This window comes from Phalacrocorax aristotelis, chromosome 2 (genome assembly GCF_949628215.1).
Source record: "Phalacrocorax aristotelis chromosome 2, bGulAri2.1, whole genome shotgun sequence".
Classification (NCBI taxonomy): domain Eukaryota; kingdom Metazoa; phylum Chordata; class Aves; order Suliformes; family Phalacrocoracidae; genus Phalacrocorax; species Phalacrocorax aristotelis.
Window position 1 is genome coordinate 42,747,522 of NC_134277.1, and position 25,415 is coordinate 42,772,936.

The window sequence follows — 25,415 nt, forward strand, 5'->3', positions numbered from 1 at the left end:
TTCTTGTTGGCACAGGCCAAAACTATGTCATGGAATGCACTAGAAATGAAACAATATGGACAGTCACAAGATACAAGTCCTGGCCCTGATTAATTTACCAATGTAGACACAGCCTTGGTGAAGCAAAATGGAAGTGAAGCGTTTCAAGTCCGTTGCTGCAGCTAAAATACAAACATCAGAAACAGTGTGCTACCGCAGGACCAAAGACTAAGACTTCAAATTTTAGTCCCATAGCCACAACACAATTATGTTTGCACCACGAGAAAGCGGGAAGCACAAATAACTTCTAAACACAACGTCAAATACTTCTCTCAAAATAAAGAGGCCAGAAGATGAGTGCTACAATAGATATCAGGGTGCTGGCAAAGGCGAAGTGTGAAATGGATGCTTTCCAGAGTTCAGTTTAGGAAGACAAACATTGTTTCACAAATTCACTGTAGCCCTACTTATTTTCCAAGCTCCTTAACTCATGCCAAAGGGCTTGGACTTTCTGAACATCCTGTTCTGTTTCCTCCACCGCTAGTCTGAGTCCTCAGTGCTAAATGTCTTTATTTCAGAGCCCCATTTTCTATCATTTTATTCCAACCTCCTCACTCTGTAGGCTTTGTATTTTACCTCTGGGTAAGAGTGAAGACAAGCAGATTAATGAGAAGTCTGAACAGCACATTAAGTTACACCTATTTTAAGAGCCTTCTACAGTAAGCATCCCAAGGCACTGCATAAAAATAAAACTACACAAATTGCATTTAAAACTAACAAAAAGCTTGCAGATGCTGGCATGCCTTGAAGCATAAAGGTCGATGATTAAATGATTCCACAATTCCCCAAAGTCCCGGAGCCACATGAACACAGACCATTTTACCTGTTACTGCCTGGATGCATTAGTAATATTCTCGGATGTAAAGCTGAGGCATCTCCATGACAGCCTACTGGCAGGAAAAATATTCCCTCCTGACAAGGGCAGGAAAACAGCTTTGGTCTATGAGCAGCAGCTGGCCATTTCAGGGATTTCCTAACTGACTAAAGGCAATGCCTCCTGCACCTCTCAAAGGCAGCTGCAGAACACATTTCTGCTCCTTTCTTTGCCTCTCCACAGCTGCAAGAAGTTCAAGGCACAAGAGGTCTCGTGGGGGCTACTACAGTAGCAAAGGCTTAGGCAGAGACAGGAACATCATCTCTCATCCTAATGACTTTTTGGTCCCAGATCCACTGCTCTTGAGACTCCACCAACACAAGAAACAGAAGCAAAGACTTTGGCATGCCTGACGTGCACACCGGGCCCAGCTCATCCCCACACACAGATATACCTCCTGATTGCTGGGGTAAGGTGACATGGGAGAAGGCATTTCTTTTGGTATGAGAGCGAACCACTGCTGCTACTGAAGTGCCAGGGAGCCTGTTGCTGCTGTTGATGTGGACACAAAACAGTACACTTGCTTCCTGCTTCTCTGCCATAAGACTTCCCATCTTGCTTCCTTCCTCTTCCTTCCCATGGCAGTGTTTCAGGCTGAGACCAAAGCATGCAGTCAGAGATACCAGGAACTACCTGTGACCTTCTTTGCCTTTAAATAACTGCGTTTCTACACTGTCCAGTCACAGTGCCCAAGCAGTCATGGTGCACAGCAGATGCTCATACAGGAACCTTAGACCCCAATGACACCTTCAAAGCACCCCAGTAAGGAATCTGGGTGACCCTGCACCTAGGCTCACACTCATCAGGAGCTGCTGCCGGCTGTTAGTGTTTATGTCATGAGACCGTGCAGCAGAGCTACAAGCAGCAGGCACAGTCCTGCTGTGCTCCAAGACCCCATGCCCTACATACAGCCCTTTTCTAGGAATGCTCCAGCATGGATCCTCGCTTCCAGCTATTGAGCTGACCATGCTGCAGTCTGGTAAACATCACTCCTGTGTGAAGCTCCCACACAACTACTTCATTTTGCCCTGCCGTTTTGAGGTAGGCCTTAAATGGTTAAAGCAGTGTATAGACAGCCAGCCGGTCCTTGCTGAGACTTATTTACCTTTCTTGAGAGAGTTCAGGAGAAAATAACCAAGGGATGCATTTGCAGCCTCTTCAAGCAAGTAGTCTTGGAAGATCAGCTTTGGCCTGCAAACCGTACCAAACAGCAGCGTGGCTCATGTTAGATTCGATACTACTTTAAAATTATATATTTATTACCGCACACAAAAGAGGAAAAAAACGCAACAGCAGAAGTGGTAAGGGGACAGTAGGCTGCAGTTGCAACAGTGAAGTCAAGCTAAGGCCCAAGTGCCATCAAAATTTTAACTTGTTCACATTACTTTGTGTGCAGCTGAGGTGATCACTAGCATATACACAATTCTAATTTGTGGAATTACAAAAACATAAAAAACGTTGTGGCTGCCAATATAGTGACTTCAGTGAAGAATACTGACTCTAGTAACTTAGCTAAAACCAGAGCTACAAACTTAGGGGGACATGGAATAGCATCAACGTAAGAAGAACTGGAGGTCCTGAAAAATGCTGGAATCACATTTTGAAACCAACTCAAGAATATGTACATGAAATCAACCGAACAGACAAAGCTGGGATGAAACGTGTTTCATTTTATGCTTCATTGATGCTTCAGTAAAGAAGGCCTGGACAGACAAGACTTCAAGCTCACACTGCTGAAGCAAGGAACGCTTTCCTCACCATCTGGCTTAGAAATCACTTGGATTCCAGAGTGGCCTTCTAATCACCAACAGGAAAGCAGGGAAACTATTTTAAGTAAGCATCACTAAAAATAAAATGGGAGACGCGATGAAAGGAAAAAAGAAAGTGGTCAGTGATAAATACAGTATAGAGATTTCTCTATTTATACTTTTAAGGCTATTTATATTTGAAAGCTTTCCCTTTGAGACACTGACAGGAGGGCTTCCACATTCATCAGTCTGGTATTCACTCAGCTACACAGTATTTATAGAAACATGTAAAGGCCTACAGAAATAAAAAAAGACATTAAAATAAATTTCTGTCACAATTTGGCATTATTATCACCTCACATTCAAGTTCAGCCACACATAAACAAAACATTTCCCAACATTACACCGATAAACGTTTTGAATGCTCTCCATGAAATTCTGCTCAAACAACACAGCACACTGTGAAAAAACCAATGCAACAGTTTGCATTGTCTGACACGACTTACGTTGCCCAGAGATAAAGCTCTTTCAGATAACCTTGCTGTGTGGGCTTGATTTCCCAAAGAGCTGAACATGATGTCATCCAGGACACCAGCGCAGCACCTGTGAAATACCCAGCACAGTCCTTTCCAAAACTGTTGCATTTGGCTCTTCAAAAGCTACGGCATTTGAAAGGTAAGTGCAGCTCCTCTTGTACATCTCTGAAGTCCCTCAGAAAACAGATCACATCCATGAACCCATTTAGAAAATGCGACTTAAGATGCCTGCCGCTTCTCTAGTAACCTGGATGATCTAACTTAGTTCCAGAGTAAATTGACTGCTTTCTGCTAAAACTGAAATCTGTTATTAGCTTTGTTCATGTGTCAACACTGTTTAGCTTAATTAGCCAGCTCTCCTCTCTAGCAGTCCTTTCCCTGATGTGTTTATTAAGAACTATCTTATGCCTCAGGTTTCACTTTGCTAGCCTATTCTGCTACGATACAGGCTCTCAGAAACCCCTTTCTTTCTGCACCTGTTCTGGTTCAAATCATTCCTGAATTCAAACCCCAGAATTAGCATAGAATGGTTTGGGTTGGAAGGGACTTTTAGTGGTCATTATATACAGTGCAACGCATGAAATTTCATTTTGTACATTTTTCTTCAATGACTGTAAAATCTCCATGCCTCTACCACCTTCACATTACCCCTATTCCATTCTAGTTCCATATTTATCTTTCCAGGAGCTGCATTACTTACCCATTTAGGTCTGGAGATTTGCCTTGTTTTGATACAAGTTTCAAGCACTTTAAAAAATATTTTCTGTACTTTTAAATGCCTAGGCTTTTGAGCCCAGCCAACTTAACTACCTACCAACCTCACTACCTTGTTTCCTTAATTTTACAGCCTGTTATTCTGTGAGAAAGAGCCTTATTTAGGGACCTAGGTTTGCTTATGCTTGTCCATTTAAATGAAAACAATGAAAGGCATGCTTCATTCAAGCTTGTTTTGTGTAACCAACTCTTCTACAATGTCCTCATGACACATCAAAAGGAAATCTCAGTGAGCACATCAACATCTCAGTTCAGTAACCTTTTTAAAGAAGAAATCATATTCACTGCCTGTCACAGCTTGTACCCAAGACAGTCAGTGTCCCAAGTTTCCAAGGGATTGCATCTACTGAGCCATGTACAGCTTTATTTCTACAAACAAAATAAACATGTCCAAGACTGTGGAGGCCAACTGGCACAGAAAGGTTCCATGCTATTAAACTCTCTCACCCTCCAAAACAGGGTGGCTGCTTCCAAACTGCCTACTGGGAATAATCCCAAGATAACTTTAACACTTTACCTGGGAATAGTTCAGGTGTGTTCCTGTAACTATCATCCAGAACTAGGCCAGGGACAGTTAACAGAAGAGACAATCAATTTCCAGGGCCTGGGAATGCTTCCTAACACCATCTGATTTACTAGTACAGACATGCCCATTGCATGAAGACCTCTTAATGCCTGCATGACCCTGAGTTCTTCATGACTCTTTGAAGATCTTCATTAGCTTGTCGTTCTCTCACCTTCCTTCTCAACCATCAAAATAATTCTACTGATAGCACACCAGCCACAGCTTTTAGGAGACTCTTCTCTGGCTGGACATATTAATCTTTGTTTTGTTCCAACAGGGATGCTAAGACCTTTGTCTCAAGTTTCTTCTTCAGGACTGTTTTCAGCTTTATGCTCGTATGGTGTTTCTTTGCTCCTGGAAAACAAAACACTGCTCTTCCCCCAAGCTAAGCTCTGCTGATGGATGCGTCTTTCCACCTAAAGAAAAGGAGTCTTCAGATGCACACATCTGCATCTTCCTCATATCGCTAGGAACCCCAGATCTTCATAGGGATTTCTTCCTTTTTCCCCCGCTACTGCCCAACTATCTTCTAATTTCTCTCCCCAGCATTTTAATTGCATCCTTGCTCCTCCTCAGCCTCACATCTCTAGTTATTTCCATCTTACCCTCCTTTTTTTTCTGGTGCCACTCTTCTTTGGTGTCATCTGTTCTCCCTTTTTCTCCTGAGTTCTTCATCACAACAAATCAGTCTTTCACTTCATTTCTCCACTACCTATTAATGCCAGCCTCTGCGCTGTGATTATAGCCACATGCATCAGTGGTCAGCTTCCTCAAAGACCTCTCCCTTCCAACTACTATTTTTGTATACAGCTGTGTATTCAGATCACCTCAACTGCTTCTCCTCTTCCCTCATGTCTTTAGCTCCCTGCCCCTAGCTGCATCTAAACTACTTGGATATTCTCTCTCCTGACTTTTGTCAGGTGACATTTCTATGTAAAAATAGATCCTATCAGGTAACGCTGAAGACAGTAAATTTCCTTCTGTTCCTGCATCCAGTCTCAGTGTCTTCTCTGCTATCCTTCATTCAGTGCTCCATCACTGCACTCCCTTCCTTGTCTCTGCCTTCAAGGAAAAATAAAACACTCCAGACAAAACCCATCCAGACTCCAAATTTTCATTAAATGCTGGCTTCCGCTGTCCACTGAATTTTTAAATGGTTGGCTCTCTTAGGTGAAAGGTTTCCACTGTGACCAAAGGCAGAAAACCTCCTTCATATCCTTCAGCTACAAGACATTTTTTTCAACTGACAATTGCAAATAGGTCCTGCAAACACCAGAGAAAGGAAAAGCATAAAGAGTAATTACAATGTAGGGCAGGGATTCTTGTACATGAAGCTTTACTACAACTTAAAGAAAAATTGATTCCTTTCTAAATAGAAGAAAATGAAAGAAGTAGTGGGAGAATCTCATGTTAGAGATCAATAAGCCCAGTCTGAGTGATCTTCATTTTCTGATAAGAGGCTAGGCACTGAGAGATAACTCCGAATGCTTGTGAAATGGGGGGAAAAAAGTTTACAAGAACCTCAGATACAGAACATAATTATTGGAGTTTTAGGCAAAATTGGAAATTATTGCAGAAGCATGTGGCTAAGAAGAAAATACAGTTCAAGGATTTAACAAGGATATCTTTTTGCAAAGACTGCAACCCTTGCAAAGTAAAGACTCCAACCCTTGATTATTCCCGTCAAAGTGTGAAACCATATTAAGGAGTTGGATCATATAATCTAAACGGCACTTCATTGCTTTTTTTCCCTTGAAACAACCCAGATTTTATAGGACAAATAATAAGGACAGATCTTCAAGGGACATGTGGATGTGTAGGAACAGACTACAAAGCAGAGTGTAATCTGAACTTTTTAAATTATATAATAAAAAGAGCACTTTGTTTTGACACCTGGAAGTTTATCACTTTCACTTTCAGTGCAAGGCTTTCCTGCATATCCACGCGTGCAAGAAAGGACAAGCAATGAACTGCAGGAAAGCCTTGTGCCCTTAATGCTTTGCTTTAACTTCAGAACTTAAAATCCAGCAATGCTGCTAAATAAATACAGCACACAGAGACACAAACAGAAAGAGTATGCCGATTGCTTTCATGTGAATAAGCATCTGGGCATCAAATTTAATTGTCAATAACTGGGAGGATTTTCAGAGATGCACATGGACAGTAAATGCCAAGTTCAAAAGGTATTTATGGTTGGCCTAAGTGATCTAATTGCTCATGAAAATCTACAGTTCCTGAAAGCTATGAAGTCTCCTCCACTGTTGTTAAAGATTTTGGAACATGTATCCACTATAAACACTATACTAATTATAATTAATTACATTAATTTTCTCTCATAATTTCCGCAGTGATTTTCCTAAAACGCAGCAGGCCAAGAATACATCCAAACAGGTATTTCCTCTGCTAGGTCACCAAAGCATACTGTTGTACCTGGCCTACTGACCTGGGCAGACCTCTGCCTAAAACTGATCTAGGACATAAAAGAAAATTAGTTTGAAGGGGATTTTTTTCCTTTGAATTATAAAATCACCATGAAGTCTGAAACTGCTAGACATTTCTTGCCAGAAAATGTCCCGGAGTCTCTAACAGTGTATCACCACCATTCAGGCTGGTGGCCCAGGGAGTCTCACACTTCACCTGACTACACCAGCCTCACCTGAACTAGCGCAGAAAACCTAGTAACAACTTTCTGGCAGAACACATTTATCTGTGGCCTTTGTGACAAAGTACAATGCAGAGACTGATCCACAGACCCTGGCAAAAAACCAGGAATCTTTTAGCTGGCTTTAAATTAGGGTCATTTTTTTCCCCTTAACTATGCAGACAAAGGTGCAGTCCCTGCCTCTGACCAGTGCTGCCGTGAATTATTTTCTAGAAAGATATATTAAACAAAAAAGATTTAGCCTACAACATTAATTCCACACTTGATATAAAATTTATGGAGATAAAGTGCAAGCCTTTCACCGTTTCTTCTAAAACTTTAGAAATCTTCCTCTGAATTCCCAGTGTTGCTTTGACTTGCTTTTTAGACTAATTCTTTGCCAGAGGTGCTGTATAATTGTTTATGTCTCATCTAACCTGAAGTGGAAGTTGAAATTCAACTAATAAATATGCAAATATCTGCTAGTGATTTGTACTTGCAAAATATAATCCAAATGTTTACTGCGATCCTATTTAAGAAGTTCCCAGTAGACGCATTTCTAGCAACGGATTAAATGCCAATAGGATCAGATCTCCTGAGAGCCAATCGGGAAAGGCTAGGAAACCCGTGTAAAGAAATTCCTGAGCAAGATTCCAGAGATAAATCCTTTTGTTATGAAAAATATTTGAAGAAGTATGCTTAACAGGGAAATGTGACTGACTGGTTCAGTATTCAACTACTTGCCACACATTTACATCAAGGGAAAGCATTTTTCCCACCACTGGGAGAATTTAATTACACGGTGTACAGGGAAAAGAAAAAAAAAAAAATCTATTGTGAAAGGGGTCTTTCACCATTCTATTCAATGTGGATGTCTTAGAATATGTCAGCTGGACAAAACGAAAATACAAAAATAAGAGATGATTGAAGATAGTGTATCTTCACCTAGCAATTGGTAACTATGTGTTCCAGCCAGAGAAAACACTGGGAAAGCTACTGGAGGAGTTTTCCTTTGGCTCAGGGAACAGATGAGCAAGAGTTCTCCTAAGGCATTGCTTACAAAGCCAAAAGCTGTTAAATTCAGCAGCAGCTAAAGCAAGTTACAACACAGTCTGCTCCAGCCTATGTGGACAGAGCCAAGCTGCAGCATAATAACATTTAGGGGAAAAAGAGAGAGAGAAGGAGGAGAGAAAACATACCTTATGGTTTTATCCCAAGTCTGAACCAGACTCAGGGAGCTGTCTCAAGCAAGTCAGAATACAGAGGTAGAAAAGGCTTTCTGCTCAAAGAGTGCTCACCTCGAGCAGCACAGGTTTTACAGTGGTATTTTCTAGTATTTATTCAATCAAATTTTCAATTCCCAAATAACAGAGACACTTTCTTTGGAAAATTATGCCACTTGCAGTCCTTCAGGAAGACTTTTCCAGTCCAATAAATTGCATCTCTCCTGACACACATTCTTTCTCAGTTAAGCTAATGTTTTCTGTGTGCCACTTCACCATCCCAAGCATTTTGATCAAACTGTTCTTACAGCACTGCTTTCTCCGTGCCCCTGTCCTCTATGAAACAGCGCTCTTCATCTGTCCTTGCACATTTCTTCATGTCCATGGTTCATTTTCCTTTCTCTTCTCAGAATTTCAGTTAAACCACATAAAATGATGCATAAAGACTAGAGGGAAGTTTAAAAAGCCACTGAAGTGAAAAACAGGCTGGAATTGTGAATTAAGGTCTGTCTTCTGGTCAGCTGTGCAGCTCTAGCTCATTGTGTAAGCATGAGTGTAAAATCATTCTGCAGCTTCAAATAACTCCTATTTGTGAAATTTCCACTTAATTTAAGAATTAGCTGGAGCAAACTGTACTGGCATTCTAAGGAAGGCAGAAAAAGTTAAGAGGATCTAAAAGGTTTTGATACAATGAGTGCGATACTATACAATCAGAACCAGTATTTAGGATCCCATAAGATCAAGAAATCACTGCGGGTTCTGTTTTAATTTTATTTCAAGGAAGCAAGGAATAATAAAGTTTAAACAGAATTATGAATACTAATACATTTTACAGTAGTCTCATGTTTAACCTCTGTCTCCCCCTATATGTGAAAGCTTTACCTATAGACAACTTTTAGAGACACAGAACATCAAACCCACCCACGCAGAACAGGAACCCACCAGGGTCAGCCTGCCATTTTCCCACTAAGGACAGGTTGCTGAAAGAAGTAAGCTCTCCCTGCCATTTTCACTTATCTTTTACTGCCAGCCAACCTGGAGCTCTTCCCATAAATCCCAGTATTTTCCAATCAGTTCATTTTCAGAAATGGAATTTTGGCCAGAAAAAACCCCACATCTTCTTATAGCTCAAGAAATTCAGAGCTAGTGAACATCTGCATTGTGCCTACTTATCCAGAAATCTTGACAGGTTAGTACTGTCATGGTATTTTAAAATGGCTCTACACTGAAGTTTTTTCCTAACCTGTATGGTCTTTATGGTTTACAAAACCGCTCTGTAACTGTGAGAAAAAGCACAGCGCTCTGAATCAGCCCCAATCAGGGGGTGAGACTAATGGTGTGCATGGTTAAGATCTTAATATAAAGGAAGTCAGAAATGTCAAAACTTGTCATAACTGCTCAATAGGGTTCCCTCTCAGTACTACATATCGACTATAACTAAAGGATATGTTTTAAACAGACATCCTCACAGTCAGCAAAAAATCCAGTACTTGTTTTCTATGGTGACAGTCATGGCAGAACACATTTTCCTTGGTTTCTGGGTGACCTTTATGGAAACCTGCTGCCTTTCTGTGAGGTGCAGATGCACTTCAAGTCTAGTTCAAAACATACAATTTCCCTCCCTGAAATTTTATTATTTTACCTTTACCTCTGGTTTTTTTTCTGCTATTATTAAATCAAAGAAAGGATGATGGGTTTTTAAGTTAATTTATGAAAGGACAATGAAAGATGCTGAGGACTAGAAGGATGAGAACAAGTTTCTAACAGATCAAAAGAGAGAGATCATTAATGAGCAGATGTGTCCTTAAAATGCAAGCACGACGACTGTCTCAAGAATGATTCATTACAAACACAGGTCTGCCCATCACGGTACTGGGGAAGAGCCCTCACTGACTCTTGTGTAGAAAGGGAGAACAGCAGAAGGAGCCTCAGTCAGGAGTTCACATTTGAAGGAAAAATACAGTAGACTCCATTTAATCCTTGCTCCCTCTGCAAATAAAATCATCTCAAGTGAAGACACAGGAGGAGCAAGAAATTTAAGTCGTCTCCCATCCTCCGGTCTGATGAGGATCATGGGAGCTGCAGCTTTCTTAGGAAGCCATCTCTGAGCCCCCAACCGCGCTCTGACTTCAGCAGTACCCAGAGCCCACAGAGAGCTCATGCCCTCCAAGGGCCAAGCTCTGCCACTGCTCTTCACAGAGCAGCTCAGATAAGAAACATTCCCTGCACACAATAGCTGTTTGTACTACAGAAGTGAATCCCCTGAATAAAGAGCCCAGTATATCACATAAGATCAAGGAATTAGAAACAAACCAGCAAGTGCGACTCTGGAGAGTCACTAAATTGTCCCCTTCAGTCATTGAGTTGGGCTGGCATGGTTGAGGCAGCTTTCTGACTGAAAAGCAAAGTGTTTGAGGCTGTATTTCTTCTTTTTTTTATTTCAATGTCATTTTAACTGATCTAGTTCACTGTACAACTCAAATCAGTTTGATAAAACTGATTGACTCAAACCGGCACGCTGACTTGCAGTTTGGATTATATTTATCTTTTTGGATTCTTTTCCCTGTTTTTCAGAGGGGGCTTTTTTAACTTGGAGATAAACTGTTCTCTGTCAGGAGTAAAATTACCCATCAATCCTGGCTGGCTGCACCTAAAATCCATTAAAAAAAAAAACAACTCTAGGATATATATGCATTTTACTTTGAACTTCCTGCTAGACTGCATTTGCACTTAACTTGAGTAAAAAGTTAGAACTTCTACATCTCTCGCTGCCTGAGGGAACCAAAAATATTAGCGCTTATTAAATATTTATAATGTAGCAACATGAAATCTATCATGCTACAGAAAATTATTTTGAATGATACCTCTTCAGCAAGGCTGTGACTTACGGCTTTTCCTCTTACTAAGTTACACATTCAATAAAAATACAGCTAGGCCAAGAAAACTCTGTTTTGTTTTGGCAAAGCATCAGACGGCATCTTCTGGTTTGCCAACACAGGCAGAATCTTGTCTAACTGTGGGATGCTCTTGGATTTACTACCTATTAGTGAAACTATTAAGAAGCACTGAAAGGTTCCAGCCCCTTTTACATATTCTCAGTTGAATCTCATTCGTTTGCACACTCTCAATTTGCACACAAAAATATAGCTGTCTTTTCCCACCTCTCAGGGAAAAATTAATAGCAGAGTGTTAAGTCTCATGTTACTAGGACCTCATTACTTTTACAAGCAATGCTAAATAATTAAACTGCACCTGTCAAATAAGTGATTAGAGAACATTTTGTGCTGCAGCATATGTTTTTACTCTCTTTACCTCAATGGACAAAATTAAATCATTCACACAGCCTCCTGCACAACAGTGCAAACAACTGAAACCCTAAAGTTGGAACGATGGAGAGCTGTGGGACAAGTGTATATAGGATGTGATGAGAGAAAAAGCACTGGATTAAAGCCATGGATGAGGAAATTTAAACAACAGAACCAAAGCTTGCTCTGACAATGCTGCTGAATGAGAATGACCTAGAAGCAAATCTAGCTAACACCATTTAGACCTGTAGCAGCTTCTAGACAGGCCATGGCATCTCAGACCCTTAATGTGGGCAAAAAGGCAGAGAATGGGTACATGTTGCTTAGAGATACTAGGGCTAATGATTTTCAGTGAACATGACTTTCCCAACCTTTAATTTACCTTGTTATCTACATGTCCGTAACTAGCTGTACATTTGCACGTCACATTCTCATACCCTTTCACAGTAATATATATTTTGGGGATGAAAGGCTTTGGCTAGTGTAAGTAGCAGGGTAGAGTAATCTGAAATATTCTACAGTAAACAGGATCCCTCTGGGCTGAAATAGAGGGGCTACTGTGTGAAATGACAAAGGCAGAAGAATTAGACTAGCAACCTACCCTTCCACCACGTTCAGAAGGCAAGACCACTTCCATAACGCCAAAAACCAAACAGAAGTTCTGACACAGCGCACGCTGTCCTACCTGCTCTTCTTCTCCACAGGTAGGTCCTAGGCACCCACTCTGCTCAGTGGGACGACCCACACAGCCAAATGAAGCAGATGTAGCCAAATGAACAGCTGTCCCTCCCGCTGATAGGAACTGATCTGTTTGGCCAAGTTGGCAATTCTTCAGAAGCAGTCTTCTAAAGGTTACTCAAAACAAAACGCTGTCAGGCTGCAAATCCCTTCTGGTAGCAGCCGCACATGTGCTGTACCAGCCTGCTGCTACCAGAGCCACATCCATCCTCCCAAGCTGCAGCAAACAGCAGGACCCGCTGCTCTGAACATCACCGTGATGTTCAAGTTGGACTCTGTCAATGACTGCATACACACAATCTGCTATTTTTTTTTAATGTACTAGTCACCAAAAGCCACATTTCCATTAAGGGAGAGAGAACATTCCCGATGCTCCCGTTCTCTCGCAGCAGCAGAATTTCCCTGAATCAACACTTTTTGCAAAGTTATGTAACACTGAACGCAGCATGCTTAACTCTCATATGAGCAGATACTGTGAGCACAGTATAAGCATCAGGGTACTTCTTTACACTGAACTGTGCTCCAACCCAGCATGTGAATTTAAAAAATAAATTTTAAAAAGGTATATTTATTTCTTGGAAGAGAACACCAAGTTTCCCAGGCAAAACCACAGATTCTTGTATAGGGGTTATTAAGTAAACAAAGTGCAGGAAACAAGATTCAATAGCTTTTAAATGCAGTAAAACTGAGCTTTTAAAGCAATATAAATAACAAATTCAGCACTAGCAGTGCATTGAGAATGAGCCAAAGGAACTCCCCAGACCTCAGCACAACTCCTCCTTTTTGTTATCTGGAGCACTTTTACAGTGTTGCCTGAACAGAAAGAAATGCTGTGAAAGCTCTCAGCAATAACCAAAATCAATTTTGCAGCCTTGTGTACCACTGTCCAGTAGAGGCAGTTCTTTTGTGGTATGAAAGACTGTTTTCCTTTACATTAAATGACTTAGCCATGAGCTTTCACATGGAAGAAAACAGCAGCAATTTGATGGCTCAAATGCATTTACTAATGGAGACAGCAATTTTCTTCTGTGGCGCAGCCTCCTCCACTCCTTTTCAGAACTGAAGCATCCATTAAGAGTGACTCAGTGGTAGCAAAAACATGTGAAAAAAGACATCATGAAGTTTGTTTTTAAATACTCTCCACAGTCAGTATTATGGCTATCAGGAATTTGTGAAAACCATAAGTATGTAATATATTTTCAAGAGACATGGTGCATAAGAAACTTCATACTAAAAAATCACAACTGTTACTGCACAGCAACCAGCCAAACATGTTTGACTCCTGACTAACCAAAGTCGTCTCTCCTTTCTATTTCACCCCAGCTGCGAATCCCTTACCTACTAGCACAGGTAATTAACCTTTTTTTTATCCTTTTCCAACCTCTTGCCCTCCCTCACCTTCCTCTTTTTCTTGGATGTCCATGAAAGCACGCGTAGCCTCCATGTGCAGGGACGCAGACTTACTTATCTCAGCCACCCTACTTTAGGTTATCAAACACACCGGTTTTTCTCTTCTTGTTGCTGTACGCCTCTATGGGAGAACTTATCTTGGGCCGCATATCTCCGGGACACAGGGCTCTACCCACCCTGGGGACAGTGATGCACAGACATCAATATGATGGATACAAAATGTCCGTTTATTTAGCTGCGTCACACGCTTATATAGCTCTTGCGCTTCCTGTTCCTGCCACTCCTATGGGGAGGAGTCTATCTTTCCGTCACATCCCGTGATCTTCCAGTCGCCGATCCCTGTCTATTCCCCTACACCTTCTCTACTTCAGTTTTCCTATCACTTTAGTCTAATAATTTTCCCAATTCAGGTTTAGGCTGCCATGCGTAAACCATACGTCCACGTTAGTCCAGGGAAGGAGAGCAGAAGGGATGGTCAGAGTATAGGAACAATAAACCAGGTACCAAGTGCCCACCACCTGCCAGCAGGTCGGTATCAGGCATTCTGGAACACAAAATCCTCTCATATGCCTGGGCTAACCCTTGAATTACCCTGGATAGTTCTTGTTTCTTAAAATTCTACAGAAGAGCTTTTTCACAGGTCTTTCAACAGAGCTGGAATTACATGAAAACTCTCCTGAACAATTTTTTACGCACACATATGGCCTGCACAACTCTTAGCTATTGCTCCTGTCATGCTACTGTGGAGTTACATTGTACTTCCCTGTAACAGAAGTTATGCTACCTAAATGCAGTAGGATGACATAATTCTCAGCGCCAGTTGATGGGTTTTTCCATTTTCAAGATTTTGCACAGTAACTCCTGATTAATTTTGGATGTTGAAATTAATGAGCTTACCAAACGTAAAAGGGAGTCAGGGCTACTCTCATTCAACACAGTGTTTCATGCTTCTTCTAGTAAAAAAAAAAATATTACTTTTTTGATCAACCATTTTTATGTATTTTCTATGAAAAGGATCTGCTGCCTTTTTCTTATCTGGTAAAACAAGGATGCACTTCCCTGCAACTGATGAGAACTGAAAGATTAGTATCCTCCATACTCTCTCAAGTACCCCATGCAGTTCCCAGAGCAAACATACAAGTTACTTCTTTTTCAGTTTTGGGGAAAGCAGATTATTTTATATTAGGAATTCTATATAGTCTGCTAAAACCTCAACCTGCCCTTTCTACTCTTATGGATAACATTTTAGATATAGCATTTGGCTACAGAAAACCCTATGTTCAAGATTTTGGCATTATGCTCACAGAATAACTGTAGGAAATGCTGAATTCATTCAGGATTTTACTTACATCACAGAAGGCATTCAATAAACATCATAGGTAAATTAGTACTCCTCAGTGCTCTCCATATAAAATGCAAGCTACTAGGTCAGGTGAAGTATTAGAAGATTTGGAGAAAGACGTGTCTATGGACTGATCAGACAAGAGCAGAAACTGGCTCAGTACTAGTACATATGATTGCAGCATGCAAAACCTGCAAACTCAGCGGCGCTGTACCCACCACTGCGTTTCTCCAAGGATCTGCTCAAAGACTTTTCAACCTTTCACCACTGAAACAAGAGCGACCTGCTCCAGCTCTGATTTTGGAAATCCTGTGGCTGCCTGTACCACATAAGAGCCTTTGTTGGTGGAGATGTGCACTTAAAAGGCCTGAAGGAACTCTTATGATAATCTGGTCTGACTTCCTGCCTGGCACAGGCTGTAATACCTCATGCAGCAATTTCTTTACAAAGCACAAGAACTTGTAACTCTACTAGAAGATATTTCAGAAGGAGATCTAATCTTGATTTAATTACTCCAAGTGATCTACCACATTCCCTTCTAAGCCTTTCCAATGGTTAATTACACCTATGGTATCATATTTCCAATGTGAACTTCTCTTGCTTATCTTGCCGTGTTTTTGTCTGTTGGAGCCCTATCCTATCTCCGTACACAGATATTTTTAGATACAAACCACATCACACCTCAAAATTCTCTTACCTGAGATAAATAGTTTGCCTGCTTGGCAAATCAAAACAGGGATTCCTGAATCCAACGCACAGCAGCTGCGGTGGTATTAGAGATAGTTTTTGACTCTAGGGACTAAAAGAGAAAAGTCAGCTCACGTGCGAGGGGAAGGCACCGAGCATCTTCTTTAGCAAGCTTTCCTAGCTTTCATAGCAGTCACCACTTGAAGACCTGGAAATCTGGGATAAATAGCACTGCAATTTGCAGTTTCGTTTTTAACTTAACTGATAAATTCTAGCTGAAACCGGATTGGTAGTTACTAAATACTGTATAGTTAACTCATAAAGAAATAGATGGCTGATGGCAGGTGGTTTTCTACTACTCATATGTCAAAATCACATAAAAATCCTGCTAACAGAATAACCCAGGACTTCTGCAGGCACTGCCAAGGCAGAAGTCCAGGAGTGAGCAATATGTACCCTAAAATACTTCCAGTTGTGACTCTGGGAAACAAAATGAGTAAATTTCCACCACTGCTGTCATGCTATATTACTTAGGCATATTACTTAGACATTTATATTACTGTAGCATTCAGAGGCTCCACATAAGGCTCTCTTGTGTTAGGTGATCAACTACAAACAGAGCGAGCTTAATTTGTTTTTGCAATGTTTGCCCAGTTCTTGTATGGCTGAATCCTGGTAAGGAGACAGAAGGAGGACTTGTGTCCTCCCTGGATCACGGACGCTGATGAGATCGGTGTACAAAGACTGCTCAGAACTAGAATTTCTTCTGGCATTTAGTGAATCCCTGTAGTACCCATGTGATTCTCAACACATTATAAAGTTCCTTAGCTTCCTTAGCCCTAGTCCAGAAGGGCTTTCAGTTCTTCATGCTGATCTGGTGCAGAACAGCAGCATCTTGCTGTCTCGGAGATATATATGCACACACCTCTGTAACTGCAAATACATGCACATACTCTCCATGTGCTAATACAGAGCAAGAATATGCAAAGCTAGATTGTCTGCTCTTTACAACGTTATTTTAAAATTTTCCACAACAAAAAAATGTGATATGACACCTCATTACTTTTTCACAACACTTCTGTTTTTCCATTAATACTTCACATTTCTACTCATTTGTGGTTTCAAACAGTTTACATTTTGCATAGCTTAACTGATTTTCTTTTTTTTTTTTCAGCCTCCCTCATCCAAGGATGCCCCTCTGCAAATCAGGAACACAGTTTATGTAAATGTATGGACTTCTACTGGTTTAAGATGACAGCAGGTTTAAAAAACATTCCTTTTAATAACACTTCCATTTGGTAGGTGTTTGACTTGAAATAGGTGCACAAAATCCAGCTAACAACTCTGCAAGCTTTTACTTTAACCACCGATAAAAACCAAAACAGGCAAATATGGGAGGAAAAGAAAACAGTAACCAACAACACTTCCCTTCCTCAGTATCCTGTAAATGGCTATTAGAATTGAAACTATTACCTGTGACTGGAAAGTAATTATATATTTCTGTAATGCTCTGAACAGGTTCATACTGCAGCTGCCTGTCAGAACAGCTTGCTATCATACACCTGGTTATGTTATCTGACATAGCTGCTGCATTTTCTGTACAACACAGCACACAAACATCAGCATCCTCACCAGCAATAGAAAGATAAAACCCCATTTTTTAACACCCCTTGCTGTTGGTAATGTATTGAAAGACATTTCTCTGCCTTTTGCTTATCTAGTAGATGAATAGAGAACCCATTTCCAGAATGCAGCAGCCTGAATAATGTTACATAGAAAAGGAGAAAATATTCATTCCTAAGAACGTTCATTCCTTCTCTACAGATACATTTAATTATATAAATCATAAACTACCACCACCACATCTCAAAAACCAAGAATTTATACAAAGCTACTTATTTTATCAGCATATACTCTAATATATCTTTTTCAAACTGCAAGAAAGTTCTTGTAAGTGAATATTTTAATTGACTGAGTAGTGAAAACTATAGTCTGCTGAAAAATTATTACCTGTAGATTCCTTATAGGCAAAAAGAAGTTTCCAAATCTATGCAGGCACCTTATTTTGATTAAAAGACCAAATAGCGGCTTAGTAAAAATAAAAAATAGTCAAATGTTGTTACACATTCTGCAATTCCCTTTTTGCGTTTTGACATACTGACCCATACTCCTTCTAGGACCTACTCTGAAATTCTGAGCATATTTGTTAAAAATTACCTCCAATTAACTTGAATATCTTACTAAAGTGGAACAAAAAAAAATCTTACCTTATTAGAGCTCCATTTTCTCTTCTTTCACTGAAAAGAGTAAAGAAATCTGTATTAAAGATCCATTTGGTAAAAAACGATTTTGGAAGTTATTATTTTAGTTTCACTTCATCTAACACCAAAACTATAGGATTCTTTTTACATAACAGAAATAAATTTCCATTATTTTGGAGAGTTAATCATTCTCAACGCTCTGGGGTGGGGGCCTTCATTTATTTAGTATCTTAACTAGCTGTTCTGAAAAAACATTTCAAATGCTTTGAAAATATCAATACAAACATCTGATCTAGCCAATTCAGCACCTAAACTGCAGGCTGATTAGGCACATTTTATAGGTTTATTTTCGCTGCAAGCAGTATTTTATGACCAGTATTTGAACTGCCTTTTTTTTTTATTGGACAGTTGATATTATCTATTTTAAGATGGACTTGCATTGCAGTACGCCCATTCAAAGAGTCTCCCAGCCTGGAAGGGCTTTTTAAAGCAGGTATTTTCTGCTCAGTCCCAAAACAGGTAGGGTCAGTGGCAGTTGTAGAAGAATGAAAGCATGAAGCCCTTTCAATAAACATTATCTTCAACTAAGCCATTCTAAACGGCACATTTGCCAATAGCATATCTGCGTACATCACGAAATCCAAAAAAACAAAAAAGCTTCAAGACTATTCTGAAAAAGTTCCAGCATGGCTCAGAACAATCAATGGATTTTGAGACCTGAAAAAATATTAATTAACCTTTCATTTCTTTGTGACTTTCGTTCAGGCATTTGCAACCAAGAAGAACTATTTGCAGGCATCAGCATTATAATTGGGAACTGGATTCTGGTAATTCTGAAGTAAACGGGAATTTTTTGCCACTAATATATGCAAGAACAGAATCACACTTTATCTTATTCCATTTTCTAAAATAGCATAATACACAGCATGAAACAAAAAACAAAAAGCCAAGTCTAATAAAACCTGACAATTACTATTGGTATTTGTTGAAAAGCAGAGAAAATCATGCTGAGTCACAGGCGAAGCATCTCAACCTCTAACACTTTCTGTACACTTCATTAGCCATCAGTCAGTATGGTTAGAAATTTACAGATGAAGGGAAAACAAGGAGAGACCTTGTTCATCTTTGTCAAGGACGAATTTGAAGCCTGGCCTCAAAGCATGCGAGCAGTGCAATGGTTGAGATGAATTCTCTGCTCTGCAATGAAAATACCGTATTTTGGCGGGCAGAGGGGTTAGTAACAGAGTCTTCTAGGAATGCCTGTGAATCTGTCAACCTGAGGGAAGCAAAGCTTAAGTGAATAGTAGAAATGCTTCTTCCCTTAATTTAGAGTATGTTCACCTGGTATTTTATGAGACTTATAAAATGAGCCTATTTCAGAAATGGAAGAGGTAAACTTAAAGAGTGACATTCCTGAAGTGCAGAAATTCATTAGATTAACCATCCATATTGAGAAAAGGCATAAGATCTCATTTTTATGAATCGGCTCATCAGAGCTGACATTTGCAATGTCTGATTTCCCACAGCAGAGTATCTGCATGTGTATACCTTTAAAGGAAGAGGTCATTTCTTACTTAGCAGAATATATAAAAACCTCACAGGTTTAATTTACTGCAGCTCTTTCTGATAATCAGCTATTAAAACATGCAGCAGCACCAGATTACTCCACATTTACCTGTCTGGCTTTAGGTGTGGGTCACCCACAAGAGGTAACTTAAGAAAGGTTTTTCATGCAGGAATCAAGGGACAGAACGAGTAGGTACTGTATCACAGGATGCTACACAGGGTTTCAATAGGATTGAGTGGGATTTATTACAGCACGAGCCAAATCCTTCTTACTTTTCTCATGCAAAACACCCACTGAAGCTAGCCAGAGTGCAACTGAGGACATATTATGTCTCTGATTCTTTATTACTCACCTGTCCCAATACTACAGTGGTCCACAGCACAAAGTTTATGGGACCAGAATGGTTCTTTGTGGGAAGAGAAAGGACTATCTTGCAGGATAGCCTGTTTTAACCACAAAGCAGATACAGACGCAAGTCTGAAGAAGACTAAAAGTCATCCTGGACTTGTGACAAGATCCACAGACTTTGAAGCAAAGTATTTCTATGCTAGAAACACTCACAGCACAGGCTGCTTTGAAGCATATTTAACTCATCCTACGTACTTTTAAAAGAAGAATGAAAGCTGACTTTGGCAGGGTTTATGACTCCCAGAAAAAAAAAAAATCCTATCATGCTTAAAGAAACAGTTTGCTTAAGTTTCCCTTATCTGATCTAGCTGTTGATAACAGGACAAACTACAATAAAGGCCACGAGCAACTCTCATCATACACTCTCACAGGCCCTGCTGCCTCCCTAGCTTGATGGTCTCAGCAGACATTTGTCCAAGACGACCATGTCCTAGAGAAAGAAGGGCCCATTATTGATCTCCATCAGGTAGCAGAAAGCTTCTCTCTATCTTCAGATGATCTCGCTTCTATCCAAGTGGAGATAACCTCCACCCCAGCATGCCCGAAACCACACTGGGTAAGTGAGGCTCAAGTGTTCAGCAGTCCCTGCAGAAGACTTGTCAGGCTTCCTGCCTCATCTGCCTCTGACACCTTGGCAAAGAGTTTCATGTGGGCTCTCTGCTTTCATTTAAAAATATAACATTTCCCGTTAACTGCTTCTACTGCTTTTGTGCTGAATGGCCTCCTGGCTTAGATGGAGGGGAAGATCTCTACAAAAAAAAAAAAAAAAGAAGACATTTTCATTGCAATATTCACATGTGTCATATTTCTAAGCATATGCCTCTTTACAGTAGAAACAGTACTTGTTACCAGTCTCCAAATATGTTAGCGTTAGATGCACTCTGGAGGGATTCTAGCAGACTGCCTCAAAAGCACATCAATACAATTAAGTTAAACTAAGCAGACCACTGCCCACATTCAGTGACAAAAGGCTTTGTAATTTCAACAAGGTATTTGACATTACCCTTTCGATTCAGATACAAAAAAATCATAAATCTTTTTCCAAGGTCCATCTTTTTCAGAACAACTCCTTATGAATCTGCTTTGTAAATACTAAAACTAACACTAAAAAAACTGCCCACAGAGATTGTTTTAACAATGTACCCTGCTACTGATGCTGTTCATGAGTCTTCTTAAAGAAGACTCACCACCAACTCTAGTCGCACCACTGAAAACTAATGCTGCCAAATTGATTAGACAGTGGAATAGATGTAGATTAAAATTTCCTCCTTTCTCAGACTTAGAAAGTCCTGGACTGCATGGAGTTGTACACATAAAAGTGTTCCTTTTAGTTTCAGTCATTACTATTTCACCTTTTCAGCTGTATGCTTTTTAGCAGAAATAGCAAAGCTGAAGATAAAGCAACATACCTTGCCATTAACCAAAACATGGGTTTGTCCCCTATAATAAATACACCCAATTGGCTAAAACAAGTTCTTTCCAAATTATTCAGCACTTATGCAGTACACAGTAGGAGAAAAGGCATCCAGGTGCACTTAATGAAATTTAGATACAAATGACATTCTGCCTAAGCCTTTGAACAGATATCATATTAGGGATGAGGGCACTACTCTTCTACATATATTATTATCCAATAAAATCCGACTAATCCAATTTAAAATTACTTTTAGGCTCCTGAAATCTTTCACAGACCTCTTCAATTAGAAAGAAACAACTAGGGGGAAATTCTTTATAATTATGAAAAAATAAAAATCTTTTCAGTCTTCTAGGTAGATTTAGCATCACCCCTTGAATTTGCTTCAGCTTACTTCTGTAGTCCCTGCAGGCTGCTCTGGTGTTCAGAGGTCTATGAGGAGACTGAGCAAAGCAATTACAATTTCCTTTTTCACAAAAGTTCACAGAAAGCCAACCAGGCCTGGAAAGGCCACTGAGCTCTCACTCCCTCAGAGCAGAGGAAGGAAAAAGAAAGGGGTGGAGGACCAAGAATCCCAACCAGGAGATAAATTCATTCCCAAAGCCACTTCAGTAAGTTTGGCTTTCAGTTCTGCTGTTTAGCAGCTCCCAGTAAGAATTAAAACGTACATCAGTAAAAGAAAGAAAGCCTGCAGGGGAAACAAATACCAACGCAAACAAACAAAACCAAAAATGAACAACAGGGAAAATCTCACTGACCTCCCTCAGCAAAGTTCTTCCTCAAGATGTAAGGAACTCTGCTGGCACAGAAACGTTAATTTAAGTCTTCCTGCCCCACCAGTCTTGACCCAAGGCCATTTGATCTCACAGTTCCAGCACCTGCAATAGTTAGCAAGTTGGGCCATGCACCGTGTAGAGTGAAAAGCCGCAAATGCTGCATGCCAAAGTCTAAACTGTGACAGGCATTTTCATTTCTGAAACTCTACACAGCGTACCTCGGACTGTTTGGTGTTTCCTTAGGGAGACTCAGTCTCTGCAGGCGCGGGGAGGCTGTAGATATGCCTGTGTGCACAGTCTAAACTCTGGGACCCCCAGATGCATCCTGAGAACGTTTACTATCAGTACAATGCTATTCATAATTATCACACAGGTATGTGCTCTCTGCAGCATAAAAGGCTAGAAGAAAGCCCACGTTTAGATTGGACAGCAAATACAAGATCATAGCTAGAAAATACATAAAATAGCTCCATATAAGGCTTACGTACAGATTGAAAAATAACCATCATTGCCAGAAAACTGCATATAACCCCACCCATGGCTATACAGGCCTACACATAACTGCCAACTGCAGGAGGGATACGTGGTCCATGTTCTGCTGCCCCACCAGCATGACCAGTCACAGATTTACTGCTTCAAGCCTGTGCTTCTCCCCAGGGAAGCACTGAATGTGCAGGCATGTTCCTCTTTCTTCACGCACCATTTATTATTGCTCTTGATGACTGGCTGTCACATAAATCACAAAGTTCAATGATTTTTTGCAAGCTAATCCTCCTCCTGAATCTAAGTAGTCTTACATTTCAGCCAGGTAGCTTCACCTAACTGTTCAGATGTGGAATAATGAGGAAACAAAAAACACCATTACTAATGCTGTATGTTCATTGGGTCCATCCTAAAGAGCTAAAAACTCACAGCTACTTTACTGCAAACGCTACCAATACGCTGTCCAGAAGCTATTATCCTCTCCAGTAAATGGTGAGTCCACAGACAGTAGCGTCCATAGCCCTGTTTTGCCAGCATCTCCATTACAAATCTGTTTAAATGAAGAATGAACAAGATTAAAATATACTTTGGCTAACAGGCCTTCAAGTTCTACTACAGTACATTTTATGTATATTATGAAGTTAATGCCACAATTTACCTTGACTTAAAAAAAAGGACAAAGATAAATTGATTTACTTTTAAAATAGAAACTGTATCAAAAATAATTGTTTCAAATCCACAGACTTATTTCTATACTCTTTTTAAAAATGGTATTATTTGTGCCATTAAAGCAAAAAGCTAATGTATTATTCTAATGTAGGGAGTCATAAAATTCAAGAGCTAAGCAGCTCTCAGAAAAAGGCAGCTATTCTCTCTGTGTATAACATCACCTTATGCCCCAAAACCAATTCTCTCCTCCCTCTGAAAGGTATTTAAGGATATCATCTTTGTAGGACCCAGCCCAGTGCCACCAGAAGTGCAACAATTCATATTTAAGTCAATGAGAACACTTCTGTTCACCTTAGGATCAAAAACCTTGCCTAAGATCAAGAACCCAATTACGAAAGTCATCCAGATGTTGAAAAGAAGCCTTCATGTATATTTTTGAACTCCCAATGTTCATCACTTTTCTGAGTATTGCTCAAAGCTTCACAAAAAACAAACAACAGTCAAATCTGAGGGGAACTTTCAAGCATTAAATGAAACATATGAAGGTGGTGAAATGGAAAGTTTTGGGGACTTAGGGATATTCATCCTACACGTGTTTCACCACATACCACAGTTATTGGTGGAAGTTATCACTTCTGAGATCAGTACTGCAAACGGCACCCTGGAATTTTCTTCTCTCCTTCACCTTACTGAAGAGGAACCCGGAAAGCAGACAAGATGAGACAGCCAAAACAAGGTGAGACACTTCATCCTTAGATTCAGACTGTTTTACACCAGATGTCTGATTGTAATCATTGTCCATAAGTCTGAGTAAGCATAACTACAGCAGAGACAAGACTTGGACCTTGTATGAGAAAGCACATGTTTTCCTGCTTATAATCACCCTGCTGACATGAGAACTATTATGGTCATCTTAATTGGCCCTAGTTTGTAATGGGATGGCAGAATTAAAAAGGCTACAATCTTCAAGGACGAATGTACAGTAAATATTGCTGTACAATATACCCAGCCAGTGAATGTCATTATTGAGTCCTGGAATAAAACACAACAGACTTTGTTACGTTATCTTTTCCAGGATGCCAGTGTCAACCCAACACATTCCAGAGCTTAAAGCCTGGCTGCCTCCAAGTCTTGATACACCCAGAACATATTTTTTCCCCAATACTTTTTCTAATAACTAAGTGGGTGGTGCCATGTTCTCCCTGGGATGGCAGATGACACCCATCACACCTGCACAGTGGAATGCAGGTCTCATGGTAATTTCCATCCAAAATTAAAGCAAGAAAGTTCTACGAAAGCAAAGGTTTAACACATGCATCTAATTAAAAAAAAAAAAATTACAGTGAACTATTCCATAGCACATTTACTGCTTTATCTTTGACTTGTAAGATTTTGTTGTTGTTGTTACATTTTTCTTCTGTGTTTTTTCTACCTCTATGGCACATGCCCTTATTTAAGTCCCATGTATAGCACACATCCCAGTAAATCATCCCAATGCAGTTCAGAACTGTTGCACAGACTGCATGTCCTTAAGCTCTGCATACATTTTGAAAGCTATGAAAAATACCCTATGAATAAATAAAATGGGAATCTGCCATTTCAAAGCCAGTGCAAAGCAAGCTTAGAGAGGAGAATAATTTCTTCTTATTTACAGTACAGTGAAGATTTTAAGGAGTATTGTACAACAACACTGTATAATCATCAGGCCAGCAATTCTGCTGGGAAGTGTTTTTCAAATGGCAGGTTTGGTTGCCTCTATGAGAAATAGACAATGAAATAGAAACAGGTATTTCTAAGAAGGGCTTCAGAAAAAGTCTCCCCATGCCCAGTATATGTAGCACATATAAATCTTCACTGAAACACAGTTAAGTTTAATCAGTCTCTGCAGCCACCTAACTTCTCTTCATCAGTTGTGGAGAGGTGGTAGCAAACACCACTAGTGACAACATCATCAT

At 40.1% G+C, this 25,415-nt stretch overlaps 1 protein-coding gene across 4 annotated transcripts in view; it reads right to left on the minus strand.

Annotated features, from left to right (window-relative positions):
- Nucleotides 1–25,415, minus strand: part of THRB (thyroid hormone receptor beta) — a 180,727-nt gene that overhangs the window by 118,497 nt on the left and 36,815 nt on the right. For all 4 annotated transcript variants that reach the window (XM_075083250.1, XM_075083245.1, XM_075083246.1 and 1 more), the window contains exon 2: nucleotides 18,150–18,179. The gene's annotated coding sequence lies outside the window, so the exon portion shown is untranslated. The remainder of the gene's footprint in view (nucleotides 1–18,149; nucleotides 18,180–25,415) is intronic.